The sequence below is a fragment of the Stenella coeruleoalba genome (genome assembly GCF_951394435.1).
Source record: "Stenella coeruleoalba genome assembly, chromosome: 5".
Classification (NCBI taxonomy): domain Eukaryota; kingdom Metazoa; phylum Chordata; class Mammalia; order Artiodactyla; family Delphinidae; genus Stenella; species Stenella coeruleoalba.
The window spans coordinates 47,624,693-47,641,025 of NC_137150.1; the positions used below are offsets into that span (position 1 = coordinate 47,624,693).

General features: G+C 36.3%; 1 protein-coding gene across 36 annotated transcripts in view; it reads left to right on the top strand.

The window, feature by feature from the left end:
* Nucleotides 1-16,333, top strand: part of LOC307187328 (uncharacterized protein) — a 666,419-nt gene that overhangs the window by 516,340 nt on the left and 133,746 nt on the right. Inside the window, exon 14 of one of the 36 annotated variants that reach the window (XM_079923234.1) lies at nucleotides 3,016-5,751. The exons of the other annotated variants lie outside the window; for them this stretch is intronic. The gene's annotated coding sequence lies outside the window, so the exon portion shown is untranslated. Of the gene's footprint in view, nucleotides 1-3,015; nucleotides 5,752-16,333 lie in introns of those variants that run through there. 36 annotated transcript variants of the gene reach the window in all.

A 16,333-nucleotide genomic window follows, 5' to 3' on the forward strand; every position in this document is an offset into this window, starting at 1 on the left:
GCGGGCTCTGGAGCCCTCATGCCACAACTAGAGAAGCCCACACACTGCAACGGGGAGCCTGCATGCCGCAATGAAAGATCCCACATGCCACAACTAAGACCTCATGCAGCCAATCAGTAAATAAATAAAAATATTTATAAATAAATAAACACAAAAAAGTTGCGTTGCTATGTGTGTAGACACATACCCCCTTTCTCTAAAGTTCACGTAGCTGGAGTATTGACTCAGATCTCAAGGGACCCAATGAGCCCTCAAACAACCACTACGCTGTTTTCCAACTTCCTGTAACACACCTACCCTAAACCAGGGTTAGAATTTCCTTTATGACATACTGTTATAAAAAGAGAAAAAGGCAATTATCTAAGGCAGAAAAAAAAAAGAGTACTTGTAATGTAAAATAAGATAAAGCAAACAAAAAACTATTAGTAGAACAATTTTGAGTGTTAAGCATCACCAAGCACAAAGAGGTGAGGTGCAATAATATGCTTCGAACCTCTCTGAAGCAATCCTCAATTTGATTTTTAAAGTTGCTGTAAAATAAATTGATTTAAATAATACATCTCCCATGCTTCCCAGCAGTGAGATGCATATCCTTTACCAATCTGGTTCTCAGCAGGCGGTCCAGCCTGATGAAGCATCAGCAAAATGTCAGCTCCCACAGAGAAGTGCGACAAGAGGCGACACTAAAGCAGTGAAAGGCCTTTCAAAAAGCTATTGTGCAAATTCAGTTTTAAAATAGGGATGTGGTTGAGGACTGATGGTTATGTCATTACCAATTCATTCATCTCCCCATCTTCTGCAGGAATGGAACGGAGTCACGGCTTAACACTGAGGAGTGGTGGGTCTAGGAGCTGTTCTTTCCCCTATTCTTATCGAGTTCCATAATGTCCCAGTTAGATCTTTTTAAAAAAAGTTAATCCTGTTATTACTTTATAACCCTCAACAAATTACTGATGCCTTACAAAATTCCATAGTTTAAGCTCATCATAATTTTGACTACTCTCACTTGTACCCCACATACCTTCATCATTCTCCCACGCACCATGTGCTTTTGAAACATGGTGCTATTGTTCATTCCTCTTCCCTTAAATCCATTTTTTCTTCCTTCATTTTTGTTGCCTGTTAAAATTCTTCAGGGATTTTTATTTTTCAGTGTATGTAAACAAACAAACAAAAACACTAAATCCCTTCCTTCTGTAGTATTGCCCGTTGTAGTGTATTATAATTGTCTGTTTACACATAATTAAAACTATCATTCATTTTTGTATTCCCCAGCTCTTGATTTACAAGGGATGCTCATTAAAAATTTGCTAGATTCAATTAAATAACATTCTTGACAACTTCGTAGAGCAGTTTGGGATTAAAGTTTCATAGAAATAATCCACCAAGTCAAAAAAAGACATGAGAAACAGAGTTTATGCTACTGAAAAATATTCAGTAGTCTACACTAAACCAGGTTAAATTGCTAGGACTTTTAAGATGACAGCAGTGGTACAAGGAGAAGGGAGGTTTTTGCTAGAGCCCAGCACCACAGCTTTGTTGATGCTCAGTTTCTGAAAGCACTTTTCAGAAGTTTTTCAAAGGTTTTGATGACTAACATCAAACACCAATGAAGTTTTTTACAGTTCTTTAGCTTCTCAAGAGTCTGGATTTATTTTTTTCTGTCCTCACCTCCAATATATTCAATCCTTTCTTCTGAATATAACAGAGCCACATTAGAATAGTGAATAAATGTCTCTGGCTTTTAGTTTTTGTAAAAAAAGGAAAGGATTTAACTAGATAATATGTAATATCTATGTAATAATATATAATCCAATGTGTAGTAACACAAGATGATAATTATAGGTATATGCTGTATAATGATAATAAATTACTCAAAGCTCATGTTAATTGAGTGCCCATTCTGTGTTCACTGTGCTACGTGTTTTTCATCAATTCACTCACCTAACCCTCTGAACAACTAATTGTGCCTGGTACTCTTACTATTCCCATTTTATGAATGAGGAAGCTGACTCTAGGCAGAACTAAGTAACTTGTCAGGGCTCATATAATTAGCAACTGAGGACTAGATAATCAGTGAAGTTCATACAAACACTAGATATCTCTAAAGTGAGACTGTAGTTATCAATATTAAGTAGTAGAGCTGCCTGCTTATAAAAATTTAAAGAAAATAGAGAAAAATTAGATTCCATAGAAAAACTAAGTAGTCAGGAAGTTTCATTAAGCTTGTTCTTTTTTTGGCCCCGCATTTGTAGGTTGCAAAAAGAGTGACTGACATAGCCAAGAGCACTGTTGAAATGTAAAGAGCCATAACAGCCTACGCTCAGTTTAATGATGGAGGGAGGATGCTTTTTGTTTGTCTGTAGGCAGCTTGTCCAACCTATTTCCGCAGCTTAAGCTGCCTGCTGCCCCACATTAGTAATGATAGCTCTCAATGGGACCGTGATACCAGCCAGCGTACCTGCCTGTCCAGCTGGACTGAGCCTGCTGGCAGATGCTGTAAATCAGAAGCTGATTACAAGTCCTGTTCATCATCTAACATAAATAACGACCCAAAGAATTTTTCTTTACATTATGCACTTGCTGAGTGGTCTCAGTGCTTTTCGTTTTTATAGGGCTGCCCAAACTCAACCATGTTTAACATTCTCTTTGCGTGTTGGTAAATATAGCTGGCTAGCTGCCTACCATAATCCATGATTGCTCTTGCTGCTTTCTTCCAGAGGCCTAAATTGAATATCTGGCAGAGCACAAAATAAATTCTTATTTCTACACAGTGAGTCATCCAGAAGTTCTGCATTCCAGTACACACACCTTTCATATAGATACACACAGACCCTTCGTGCATTATTAGTTTGTTTCATGATCCACTGTGTTTTGGAATTTTCTATCTACAATGGCTGAATATTTAGTTTTACTTGTTGGACATGTATTCGTTCTAGTACTGTAATTCCTTAGTAAATAGAAGGGTCAGTATGACATACAGAATACTTTATGTTCTAATTTGTTTTTTGATAGGACTGTGTCCAGTTATCATTGTTTCCTTCACAAGCAAAGACCTTGTAAGTCCTGTCCTTCTATCTTTCTCCACTTGCAATAGGTAGGTACTTATTTTGCCTTAGTTTCCTCATCTGTCAAATGTGACTAACAAAGGACCCAGCTTACTAGATTCTTATGAGGATTAAATAGGTTAATACGTATTATACCTTTGGAAGGGCATTTAGCACATAGTTACACTGGTAAATTATAAGCTAAAACCCTCTCTCCTTAAAGAAAATCTCTACCAATCTTGGAAAATTAGTCTGTAGCATTTGTTATATACCCTCAAAGTGACCGAACATGTACCAATCACAAAACTAGATTAGCACTTCCTCAGGAAGACCGGAATAAATTGTCTAGCACACAGTGACTTGAAGTTTCTTCTGCAAATCTGAGGCAACAACAAGAAAAACATTCCATTTTGTGTCCTGCTATCTAGTCAATATTTTTTTAATCCTCATGATAACCTTGTGGGATAGGGACTATTATTATCCTTTCTTCCAGGTAGGGAGAGTGAGGCACAGAGAAGCAAAGTAATTTGCCTAAGGCCACATGGTTAGTAAGTGAGGATGTTAGGATTGGAACTCAAGTCACAGGTTTTAGTGAAGAGGTATGGAAAACGAAAGGTGACTGAAGTTTAAAAATTATTGATGTATATAGTTTGAGACATGCTGAGCGGAATGTACGTGAACAATACTCTGTTGGAAAGTCAGATCCTAAGAACTCAAAGGAAAGATCAGAGCTGATAGTGCAGAGGTGAGAACCATCAACATAGAGATGGATTGGATGAGATAACTGAGGAGAAGATGCTAAAGGGGAAAGCCAAGAAAACTGTGAGCAGAAACTCGCTAAATTCCTTACATTTAGGGGGATCTAGAGAAAGAGAAACCAGTGAACAAGATTTACTTAGAGCAGATGTTACAAACTGGCAGCCTTAGAGCTGAATTTGACTTGCAGATGTATTCTGAATGGCAGGCAAATTCCTTTTAAAATATGTGATTCAATATTTTAAAAATCAGATGTAGGAACTCTGGACCCATCTTCCCGTGTGGGAACAAATGGCTCTGTTTAATTAGCTCATACCTCTTTATGGGGGGCGGGGTGCAGGCACTCTCCCATTGGTCCTAATGCCACCACCCCATGGGGATTCACCCGCAGGGACGCCACCTGCTTTCTCCTGGGGGTTGCCTTTCTGGCTCTCGGGGACCTGCGTTTGTGACTCCTGCTTTTAAAAGATGGAAAAAGGTGGAAAGGAAATAGGAGAACTCAGAGATATAATTCCAGAGAAAGATGACTCTCAAGAAGAAAAGGGTAATCACTGTCTCATATGCTGTTTAAAAAGGAAAAGAAAAAACTAGGGGGCAAGCACAGGATTTGTGATTTAGGACTTGGTAGTTTTGGGGGGGGAAAAAACGTGAAATACAATTTGGATTAAAAATGAATGGTAAATGAGGAAATTAAAATAGCACCTGTGGACTACCTTCCCAGAAAGCTCAACAATGAAGGAAATAAATATTTAGACCATTTTGTTCTGTCAACAGAATGTTTAAAATTTTCTGGCCTCTTCAAGATGCATAATCCCTCCCAGTCATCAACATACATCATTTTCCTGTTGATGAATCTTACTCATTCTCGATCCCTCTCACTCTTGAAGGTCAGGTCCAATGTAGTCATGATAGAAAGGATTCAGAATCCCTGAGAGTTATTAATGTTGAAATGAAATCAAATACCTGGAAATTTGGTCTCATGTGAAACTCGCAAAGAATATATTTAAATATCTGTGCTGATGGGTACTTGGAGAAATATGTAACTTTTTAAACTCATTGAATTTTTCTATTGTCAAGTTTTAACTTCTTCTCCCTCTTTCTCCCTCTCTCTCGCATACACAATATTTATATCATGTATCCTGAGACACAATTTTTTTTGACACTTTACATCTCTAAAATTAAGGAGTGTCTTACAAACTGATAGCACAGCAATATATAATTATATTGTAACTTTCTAACATAGTCTATTTTCTAGGAACACGTTGAAGTCAAGTGTCTGTTACTACATTATGAATAATTTCCATCTCCTGGGCCCAAAATGAGATAGAATATGGAGGGAAAAATCAAATGTAATATGTGTATTAATTTTCAAGCAGTTTGAAGTGCCTCAATTTTAAATGCCTGCTGGATCATAATAGTTATTTCCAAGTTGGAATAAATAACCGCCTTTTGGCTTCAGAGACAATAGTAATGCTCAGGCTGAGATATCTGAGTTTGCTTTTATTCTATAATAAAAATGACAGGCCCAAGAAACTAGAAAAAAATCCTTCTGCTATTTTAAGATACTGTCGATCTCACTAACTGTGTTCTTGTGCCGTCATTAATCAATTGTCTGAATGTAGAGAAGAAAGGGAAGGAGGCCTGCAGACCACTTAATGTGTCTCACTTTAGCATAGTAGCAAAGAGCTCAGCTTCCTGGATGCCTGCCTTTGTGAGAGTCTCCACATAATTCATCTGTTTTGCAAGCTCAGTCTGAAACTTTGCAAACCTTGAGGAAGAAATTCTGTAATATCACTGAAATTGCCTATGTATTCCCACAAGGATAATGTGTGTTAGCTATTACTAGGGAACTATATTTCATTATATTATAGAATCTGAAATACTGCCATTGTATATTTCAACTGTATGTTGCTAAATTTTCATTTAAATTTAAGAAAACACAAAACGATAGTGCCAGTCATACCCATATATAGTAAACATAGAAGTGTGCCTTTCTGCAGAGAATGTCTATAACTTAAACTATGTGATCCAGCAGTCTGACGTACTTTAATAATCATATCATGATAAAAGTTGTTCAATTTTATGCTTTACAAAGCATTTTTCACCTCTATTATCTTGTTCAAAATTGGAAATTTATCTAAGGGGAAACAATGGTGTCTACCTTAATATTACAGTACTGTTGAAATGGTAAAGATGCCAATTCCAGTTATATTTAGTGTCTTAAATTATTATTGCTATCAATCTTGAATTATATGTTCTTTATGGTATCTAATATGAAGTCTTAATAGTGCACTGTCTTGGATCTTATATTCTTTTTTCTCTTCTATTTTAGTTCTTTGAAAATGAAAGGTAAGACAACTCTGGTTGAAAATATATGAAAAGATAGATGACAAATAGTTTTAGGAGTGCCGTGCAAATGTTTGCAAAAGCCAGCCCGTGTAAAGTGGCACATTCCACACACTTAGTATTCAAGTACATTATCCACCTGACAAGATAGTAAAATATCCTACTCATTTGTTCAGGGCTAATTTTTCAAATTTTAATAATTTTATTAGTCCCTAGCAAGGCCTTTTAAAACTTTGCAAAGAATATTAATAACTCATTAAAGATTAATTACATGTCAGCTTTGAGGTCAAAGAGTTTGAGTGGTTTTTAGTTATCTGAAATAAAATGCATCTGCTCTGAAAAGGACATAGTATAAAACTCTCTGCCTTCTCCACCAACCTAAAGTTCTTATTTATTAAAACACATACACATAGACTTTAACTCAAGCGTGTTTGACAACAATTAAATGAGAAAATTATGGCCATATGCATACTAGTCAAGAAATTTGGTACAGAGGAATGTCCTCTAAGGAAGACAGGTTACCTCTGGAACCTTTTGTAACTAAGTTTGCTAACTGGAGGACCAGTCAGAGATATGACAGTTATGATGAAGTCTTCCTTGCGGTCTAAAATCTGTGTCTTGTTTTCATGGAGTGTAACTGGAGCAAAAGTTTGGGAATATAAGTGACCAATGAAAAATAGATATCTAAATGGAGAATAGAGGAATTCTGAGATATAAGGTAATCGAAAAGGGAGATGGGGAAGAGAAGAAAGGTCTTAGAGGAGTCTGAATTGTTCCAACTTTGCTGTTTTCATAGAGCCAGCAAAAAATGACAAATGTGAAAGGCAGCAAAAAAAAAAAAGCATTAAAATTGTTCTAATCAAAACTATTTATTTAAATCATTAATGTATTTGGAAGGTGACTTCTGGTGAATTATATATCATTTTCTTTTCATTTTCCCCATTTTTTAAATTGGAATAACAATAATACCTTTGGTGAGGGATGCTGTGAGGACCAGTGTTATTATAAAAAATCAGCTACACGGTCCTCACATGTAGAACCTCAATAATTAGTAACTCTTATTACGACAGTTAATTTTTTAAGTATCCAGATATTGTCTTCCCAGAACTTTAAATTAAAAAAAATAATAATCTGGTGAACTGTGCTATGTTATTTAGCATGATTATGCAAATTTCTATACTCAGTTTCACTACCAATTCGGGGAAAATGATAGTTTCTCTGACTTTCAAAGGGTGTATTTCTCTCATTGTAGGTGCTTGTAAGTCCATCCTCAAACCTTCCTGGTTTCCTTTCTTTATAAAATATGCTTTGGGGAAATTATATTCCTTCTTGGACTTCTGTAACTTAAACGAAAGACTCTGCCAGTCAGCACCACCAGTTTTCCCTTGGTCCTGGCATGCAGAACACGAATTGGTTTCCAAGGCAAAGCATTCAATAATCTGTATGCAAAGTAGTATTTTTACACAGCTCTGAATGTCATATCCAAATGTAAAGCTGCCTGTTGCCTCCAGTGTGAAATTCACTCTCCTTTAAATGTTGTGTTTCTTTGCAACTAGTGATGCTGGTATTTGCAGACTGGGCCATGAAACACATGTGATAGTGGTTAAAAGTAGTAATAACTGTGACCTCTCCCACTGTTGCTTCTGTCTTCATGAAGAGGGTTTCATGTGGCAGCTACCCCTGGGCCAAAGCAGGAAATCTGCAAGAGTCAAGGAAATAGAAATGTTTATTTATTTTTTTTGTCTTGATACTTTACAGTCCCTTCCAAGTTGTAGATTTTTTCAATATGTTGTGATCACCAGTGTTTTTAGAGAGCCCATGTTTAAAATTATACGGTTTCTTTTATCATTTGAATTCAAATATGTAGTAGATTGGATACTGGGTTATTTTCAGATGTCTTTGCCTGGGAACGGTCTGCTCAGCAATTAGAGTTTGGTTTTTCGGAAGAAGAATATTAGGATGTTTGTCTTTGCTCAATTACAGAGGAGCACCCTGGGACCAATGTCCCAGTTGGTACCTGTCTATGATGATTTAAAGATACTAGTCATTTTCTGAATACATTTCATCTTGAGCTTTTGAGGTTGATTTCAGTTCAAAGTGCCAATTGAGGATGAAAAGGTTACTAGAGAGTTTGCCTATTCATGATGCAACTCACTTTTCATCTGGGTCCCCAGTCACCCCATGCCTAGATCACTTTTAATCTTCCCACTGCCTTCCTGTACTGGCTGCCACTCCTTTGAACTACCTTTTCTAATGCAGAGGGTCAATGACAAGAGACTAGTGTCTCTGTGGTTAGAAGCAGACCTCCCATTTAGGTAAAGCACTTTGTCAGAAATCTGGATTTTTAAAGCCATTAATTGTAGTAATTGTGTGAGGTACTTTGAACTGTACCTCACATGAGATAGCAAAAATGATAATAGTGGCTATAATCTAGAGTCAGAAAAGGAATGTAAAAACTTCTTTAGAGAGGGAATTTCTTCACTATAATGTCGGGCAAGATTATATAGCTACTACTCTATAACACATCGCCTTAAATTTAATGACACAAAACAATATTTATTATTTCTCAAGAGCCCATGGATAGACTGGGCAGTCATGCTGTCTAGGCCAGACTCAGCTGGACTCTCTCATGCGTCTGTGGGCAGCTGGCAGGTCAGCCATGTCTGGCTGGTCCAAGGTGGCTTCTTAGGTCTAATCTCAGAACTGGTGCACCATCACTTCTGCTGCAGTCAGGTGGCCAAAGCAAGTCACAAGGCCAGCCAAGATCCAAGGAACGGGGAAGTCATCTCCACCACTGGAAGGGAGGAGCTGAAAGTCACATTGCAAAGGGCAGGGGTTCAGGGCTGGGAGGGAGAACTGGGGACGTTTTTACAATCAGTCTACCACAATTGCTTTCTCGGATTATGAGGGGGCAGTATTGAGAGCCCCTCATATACTGCATCTCACCAACTCTTTTACTCATGATAATCTCCATAGGTCAAAATTGAGGTGTGAGGTTTTGAATTATCTCTAGCCCTCAATGAAGTTAGCATTTGAGAAAAATATCTAGATAGCTCTATATTGTTGTTTTGTGCTGGTTAATACCGTTCTACAACATTTGGTTTAACACAGATATAATTTCTCTATTTAATGGAGTTTTGATTTTGTTTATTCTGAAAGTGTTTCTTCTTTTTTCTTTCATATATCTGGGCATATATATGTATATGTGTCTATATGTGTGTATGTACATATATGTGCTTTTATACACACGTATACATACACACACACACATTCTGCCAGCATGCCAGTGTCCCTGTTATTCTTTTGCCCTTCGAGGCACCACCTTGACTTCTGATTACCCTAAAGTTCACTGCCCAGAAGGGGAGCTGTTACCTGCTTCACTGGGCCCAAATAGTTACTCTATAGAGAGTGAAGATGTTAATAAGCATGTTTATACATGCCTTCACGTGATAGTTCTAATCAAAAAATCCACAGGGCTCAGCAATAGGGGGCTTAAAATCTGGCCCATAATTTTGCACCTGGGATAGCTGCATTTATAACCTTCTTTCAGCTGTAGTGTCATCATCCCCATTAAGAATTTAATGAGCACTAACAGGCCTGGCTAATGTACAGAACAAAGAGGCAGGCACATCGCCCCACCCAGCAAGCTGTTGCTTGATTACAGAGTCGCTGGTGGGCATGAGGACCTGGGACGTCCCCATTTTCACTTATTTCATAAATCTAGACACACACCTCACTTTGGGGCTCATAGTATTAAGAGGAGACTACAGAGGAAAAATAAACCCCATTTGGTAAAATAAGTGGTATGCCTGCTTCTGTAACCACCTGTGGTTTATTACTGCTATATGCTATTTCCAGCAGTACTTATAACAGTGATCATAAGGGACCTTTAAAGACTTGCTGATGCCTCTTGGGCAGTTTCAGAATAATACAGTTTATAAATAATTCTGCCTACCTATCTTATAACTTCAGGATTCCTTTTGCCTTGCTTTGTTTGTTATGAGTGTATTTGCATGAAAACAGGTTATTTGGATATTTGTCCTCTGAGAGCTTTTGCTTATGCTTCCCTCCAAGTCAGAATCACATGTTCTCCATGCTACAGTCACATCCACAGCCAAGTGCAGATTTATGAACTGTAGTGAGGGACACAAGTAGGAAGAGATACACTTCTAACAAAACACTGTGATCTGACTGAAAATTGTTTTGTTTTTCTAACTTTTTTGTGGTGGATTTTATCTGAGGATTCAAAGTTGGACTGAGATTTAAGTGTGTGTGTGTGTGTGTGTGTGTAAGGGGTTGTGTGAGAATGACATTTTATTGTACATCTGGTACATATATTTTATAGATGTCACCTTTCTGTGTGTAACAGAATCAGTAAAGTATATGTAATTCTTTTTAGTTCATATCATTTTTATCCTCCAAAGACATTTAAAATACAAGCTTCTATATTCAAGCTTTATTTTTTGTCTACCCTCATTTTGAGGGAAGTTAGAAAAAAGTATCAAAAACCATGCGTGTGCAGTTAAAACTATGGTTTCTATTTAGAATTCAGAAATGTGAGTATGTACCAAGGTGTGCAAAAAACACCTGTACAATTTTATTTCACATTTTACAAAGTGTTTCACTGGAACGTCTGTTAAAAATACAGATTAATGGCTCTTTGTCAGTCCTGCTGAATCAGACTCTCTGGGAATAGAGATGGTGTATCTCCAGTTTTAAGTCAATGCCCTAGATATTTCTTTTTTTTTTTTTTTACATCTTTTTTGGAGTATAATTGCTTTACAATGGTGTGTCAGTTTCTGCTTTATAACAAAGTGAATCAGTTATACATATACATATGATCTCCCTATGCTATGCGGCTGCTTGCCACTAGCTATCTATTTTAGGTTTGGTAGTGTATATATGTCCATGCCACTCTCTCACTTTGTCCCAGCTTACCCTTCCCCCTCCCTGTAACCTCAAGTCCATTCTCTAGTAGGTCTGCATCTTTATTCCCGTCTTGCCCCTAGGTTCTTCTGACCATTTTCTTTCTTTTTTTTTTTTAGATTCCATATATATGTGTTAGCATACGGTATTTGTTTTTCTCTTTCTGACTTACTTCACTCTGTATGACAGTCTCTAGGTCCATCCACCTCACTACAAATAACTCAGTTTCATTCCTTTTTATGGCTGAGTAATATTCCATTGTATATATGTGCCACATCTTCTTTATCCATTCATCTGTCGATGGACACTTAGGTTGCTTCCATGTCCTGGCTATTGTAAATAGAGCTGCAATGAACATTTTGGTACGTGACTCTTTTTGAATTATGCTTTTCTCAGGGTATATGCTCAGTAGTGGGATTGCTGGGTCATATGGTAGTTCTATTTTTAGTTTTTTAAGGAACCTCTATACTGTTCTCCATAGTGGCTGTATCAATTTACATTCTCACCAACAGTGCAAGAGGGTTCCCTTTTCTCCACACCCTCTCCAGCATTTATTGTTTCTAGATTTTTTGATGATGGCCATTCTGACTGGTGTGGGATGATATCTCATTGTACTTTTGATTTGCATTTCTCTAATGATTAAGGATGTTGAGCATTCTTTCATGTGTTTGTTGGCAATCTGTATCTCTTCTTTGGAGAAATGTCTATTTAGGTCTTCTGCCCATTTTTGGATTGGGTTGTTTGTTTTTTTGATATTGAGCTGCTTGTTAATTTTGGAGATTAATCCTTTGTCAGTTACTTCATTTGCAAATATTTTCTCCTATTCTGAGGGTTGTCTTTTCATCTTGTTTATGGTTTCCTTTGCTGTGCAAAAGCTTTTAAATTTCGTGAGGTCTCATTTGTTTATTTTTGTTTTTATCTCCCTTTCTCTAGGAGGTGGGTCAAAAAGGATCTTGCTGTGATTTATGTCATAGAGTGTTCTGCCTATGTTTTCCTCTAAGAGTTTGATGGTGTCTGGCCTTACATTTAGGTCTTTAATCCATTTTCAGTTTATTTTTGTGGATGGTGTTAGGGAGTGTTCTAATTTCATTCTTTTACATGTAGCTGTCCAGTTTTCCCAGCACCACTTATTGAAGAGGCTGTCTTTTCTCCACTGTATATTCTTGCCTCCTTTATCAAAGATAAGGTGACCATATGTGCGTGGGTTTATCTCTGAGCTTTCTATCCTGTTCCATTGATCTATATTTCTGTTGTTGTGCCAGTACCATACTGTCTTGATTACTGTAGCTTTGTAGTATAGTCTGAAGTCAGGGAGCCTGATTCCTCCAGCTCCGTTTTTCTTTCTCAAGATTGCTTTGGCTATTCGAGGTCTTCTGTGTTTCCATACAAATTGTGAAATTTTTTGCTCTAGTTCTGTGGAAAATGCCAGTGGTAGTTTGATAGGGGTTGCATTGAATCTGTAGATTGCTTTGGGTAGTAGAGTCATTTTCACAATGTTGATTCTTCCAATCGAAGAACATGGTATATCTCTCCATCTATTTGTATCATCTTTAATTTCTTTCATCAGTGTCTTATACTTTTCTGCATACAGGTCTTTTGTCTCCTTAGGTAGGTTTATTCCTAGGTATTTTATTCTGTTTGTCGAAGTGGTAAATGGGAGTGTTTTCTTAATTTCACTTTCAGATTTTTCATCATTAGTTTATAGGAATGCAAGAGATTTCTGTGCATTCATTTTGTATCCTGCTACTTTACCAAATTCATTAATTAGCTCTAGTAGTTTTCTGGTAGCATCTTTAGGATTCTCTATGTACAGTATCATGTCATCTGCAAACAGTGACAGCTTTACTTCTTCTTTTCTGATTTGGATTCCTTTTATTTCTTTTTCTTCTCTGATTGCTGTGGCTAAAACTTCCAAAACTATGTTGAATAATAGTGGTGACAGTGATTGCCCTAGATATTTCTTATGCATATTAAAGTTTGAGAAACACTGCTAAGCTTATCCCAGAATTAAATTTAATTACTAGAAAACTATGTACTCGGACTTAATAATTTAATTCCCTAGAGAATTTCTTCATGGTACAATGATTCACTCTTTTGTGCTTGGTTTTTACTGAGAATCAGTATAAGAAATGACAGCACATAAAGTGATTCTGTACTTTTAAGAAACTATCATGAAACAGTAGTTCATTATGTTGTTCAAAGATCCTCATCCAGAAATTCACATGACACATCCTCCCTCCTCTAACCTAACTAAACCGTGTAATTATAACATACATATAGAAAAGTGAATGATTCATAAGCTTTCAGGGTGATAGGTTTTTCAAAATGAACACATCCATGTCACCAATACTCAGATTAGGGGATAAAACATTGTCAGTATTCCTAGAAGCCCCCTTATGCCTCATGAAAGAGTAACTATTCTGACTTCTATCACTATAGATTCATTTTACCAGCTGGCTTTTGATCTATATGCAAATGAAATCATGATATATGTACTCTTGAGTATCTGGTTTCATTTACTAAACATATTTGTGAGATTCATCTCTAATGTTGGATATAGTTGTAGTTTACTCATTCTTATTGCTGTTTAGTATTTCATTTTATGAGTATTCCATGATTTTCAATTTTATTCTAACGATGGATGTATTAGTTATCTATTTCTGCATGCAGATTACCCGTAATTTGCAGCCAACTTGCCCCTTAAAAGAACAAAGATTATCTTACACTGTTTCTGAGGATCAGGAACCTGGGAGTGATGCTGCTGGGGGACTCTGACTCAGAGTCTCTTAGGAGATTGTGTTTAAGCTGGCAGCCAGGTTCAGTCTTTGAAGAATTGACTAAGGCAAACTGCTTCCAAATTCACTTATGTGTCCATTGGCAAAAGGCTTCAGTTTCTCATCATATAGGTCTCTTCATAGAGTTTCTCCTGATATGGTGGTTGGCTTCCCCAAGAGAGTGGTGAGAGTGGGGGGGGGGGGGGAGAAAAGAAAGAAAGGAGAAGAGGTGGGGGAGGGGAGGAGAAAGTCCAGAAGAGAAGCTGTAATCTTTGATAACTGAATCTCAGAAGTGACAAGCCATCACTTCTGCCATACTCTATTGGTCACACAGACTAACTGTTTCAGTGTGAGAGGGGATGACAAAAGAATGTGAATACCAGGAGGAGGTAGGGACATTACAGACCATCTCAGAGGCTGGCTACCACAGTGGTTATTGGAGTAGTTTTCCACTTTTGGCTAAACAGTACTACTCTGAACATTCCTTTACATATATTTTGTCAGTATATTATGCATTTCTCTTAGGTATATACCTAGTAGTGGAATTCCTGCGTCAGACAGATACCAACAAAGAGTTTTCCCAAGTGCTTATAAAGTATTATACTTTTATAAGCAATACTCTAGTTGCTTCATCCTTGATAACACTTGATATTGTGTGTATTTTTCACTTTAGCCATTCTAGGGGTGTGTTTAATGGTATCTCATTGTGATTTTAATTTGCACTCCCCTGATAATTAATGATATGTATTCCTTTTTCGTATGTTTATTGTGACTGGGGTTTTCTCTTTTGTGAAACCCTATTCTCTGTTATGGCTGATTTTTAAGTGGGTTGCCTGCATTTTAGTATTGGTCTGTAGAAGTTCTTTCTATATCCTCTATAGACCCTCGTAATCTATATGTATAACAAATACCTTCTCCCACATTGTGGTGGCATACAGTTGCACTCTGTTAATACTAATATCCTTCAGTGAGCAGAGGTTCTTAATTTTAATATGGTTGAATTTTTCATCATTTTTTCTTTTTTCTTTGTGTTTAACTTTTTGAGACTTGTTTACTAATTCTTTGGCTACTCAAGCTTATGTATATATTTGCTTATGTTTTTTCCTAAAAGCTTTGTTGTCTTAACTTTCAAATTTAAATCTACAATCCATCTAGCAATATATAAAAAATAATACACCTTGCCCAAGGGGGTTTGTAACAGGTATTCAAAGGTAGTTTTACAGTTGAAAATCAATCTGTGCAGTGCACCATAGTATTAGGGAAAAAATAGGACACAATTATATATGTTAATAGATGCAGAAAAGTATGTGAAAAATTCAACACTCATTATAATGAAACACATACCCATACACATAGATATATATTCACACACATATTCTTAGCAAATGAGAAAAAGAACTTCCTAAGTCTGAGGTTTTTTTAAATCTATAAAAATAAATACAGCAAACATACTTTGTGGTAAAATACTAAAACTATCCTCTTGAAGATTAGAAATACAAGATAAGAATGCTACTGTCACCACTTTTTAAAAATATTGCACTTGAGACTTCATTCAGTGTAGTAAGTCTAGAAAAAGACTTACTGGAAAGAAAATCTTAAAACTGCCATTATTCCTGGATGACATGATTATATATCTAAGAAACCTCATAGAAAACTGCATACTGTTAGAACTAATAAGTAACTTTAGCAAGGTCACCTGGATACTATATCAATGAACAGACTAATTGTATTTCTGTATCCAAGAAACAAACAGATAAAAAATGAATATTTTAAAAGATTCAATTTATAATTTCATTAGAGAATATCAAATATAAAAAATAAATTATATGCAGGCTATATAATACGTCTAACTTAAAACTACAAAATACTATTGAGAGAAATTTTAAAGGAGCTTAGTAATGGAGGCATATACCATGGCCATGGATAGGAAGATTCAACCCAAAGTGATTGATAGTGTTAACTCAAACAGAATCAAAATTCCTTCAGTTATTTTTGGAATTGGGAAGCTGGTTCTAAAATGTATTTGGAAAAGTAAAGATCTAAGAAGAACCAAGACAATCTTGAAGAATAAGAACAGAGCTAGAGAACTTGCCTTACTAGGAAAAGCTATAGTAATTAAGATAATGTAGTACTGCTTCAGATATAGATGAATAGATAATGGAACACAATAAAAGTTCAGAAAAATGACCCTCTCATACTGAATCAATTGATTTATGACAAAAATCACCCTATAGTACAGTGGGCATATACTGGCCTTTTCAATAAATTGCATTGTGTCCCTTCAGTATTTATATAGGAATTAAAAAAAAAAAAAAAAAGAATCCTCACTCCTACCTCACACCACACACCCAAGCCAAAACATTTTAAGTTTAATATTACAAAGATATGTGTCTTTTCTTAAAAGAAATAGTATTTTTTAATCAGAGAACTATATTTTTATTTGTTCATTTGTTTTTGCTTTAGTTAGCTAGAAACTCCTGGATA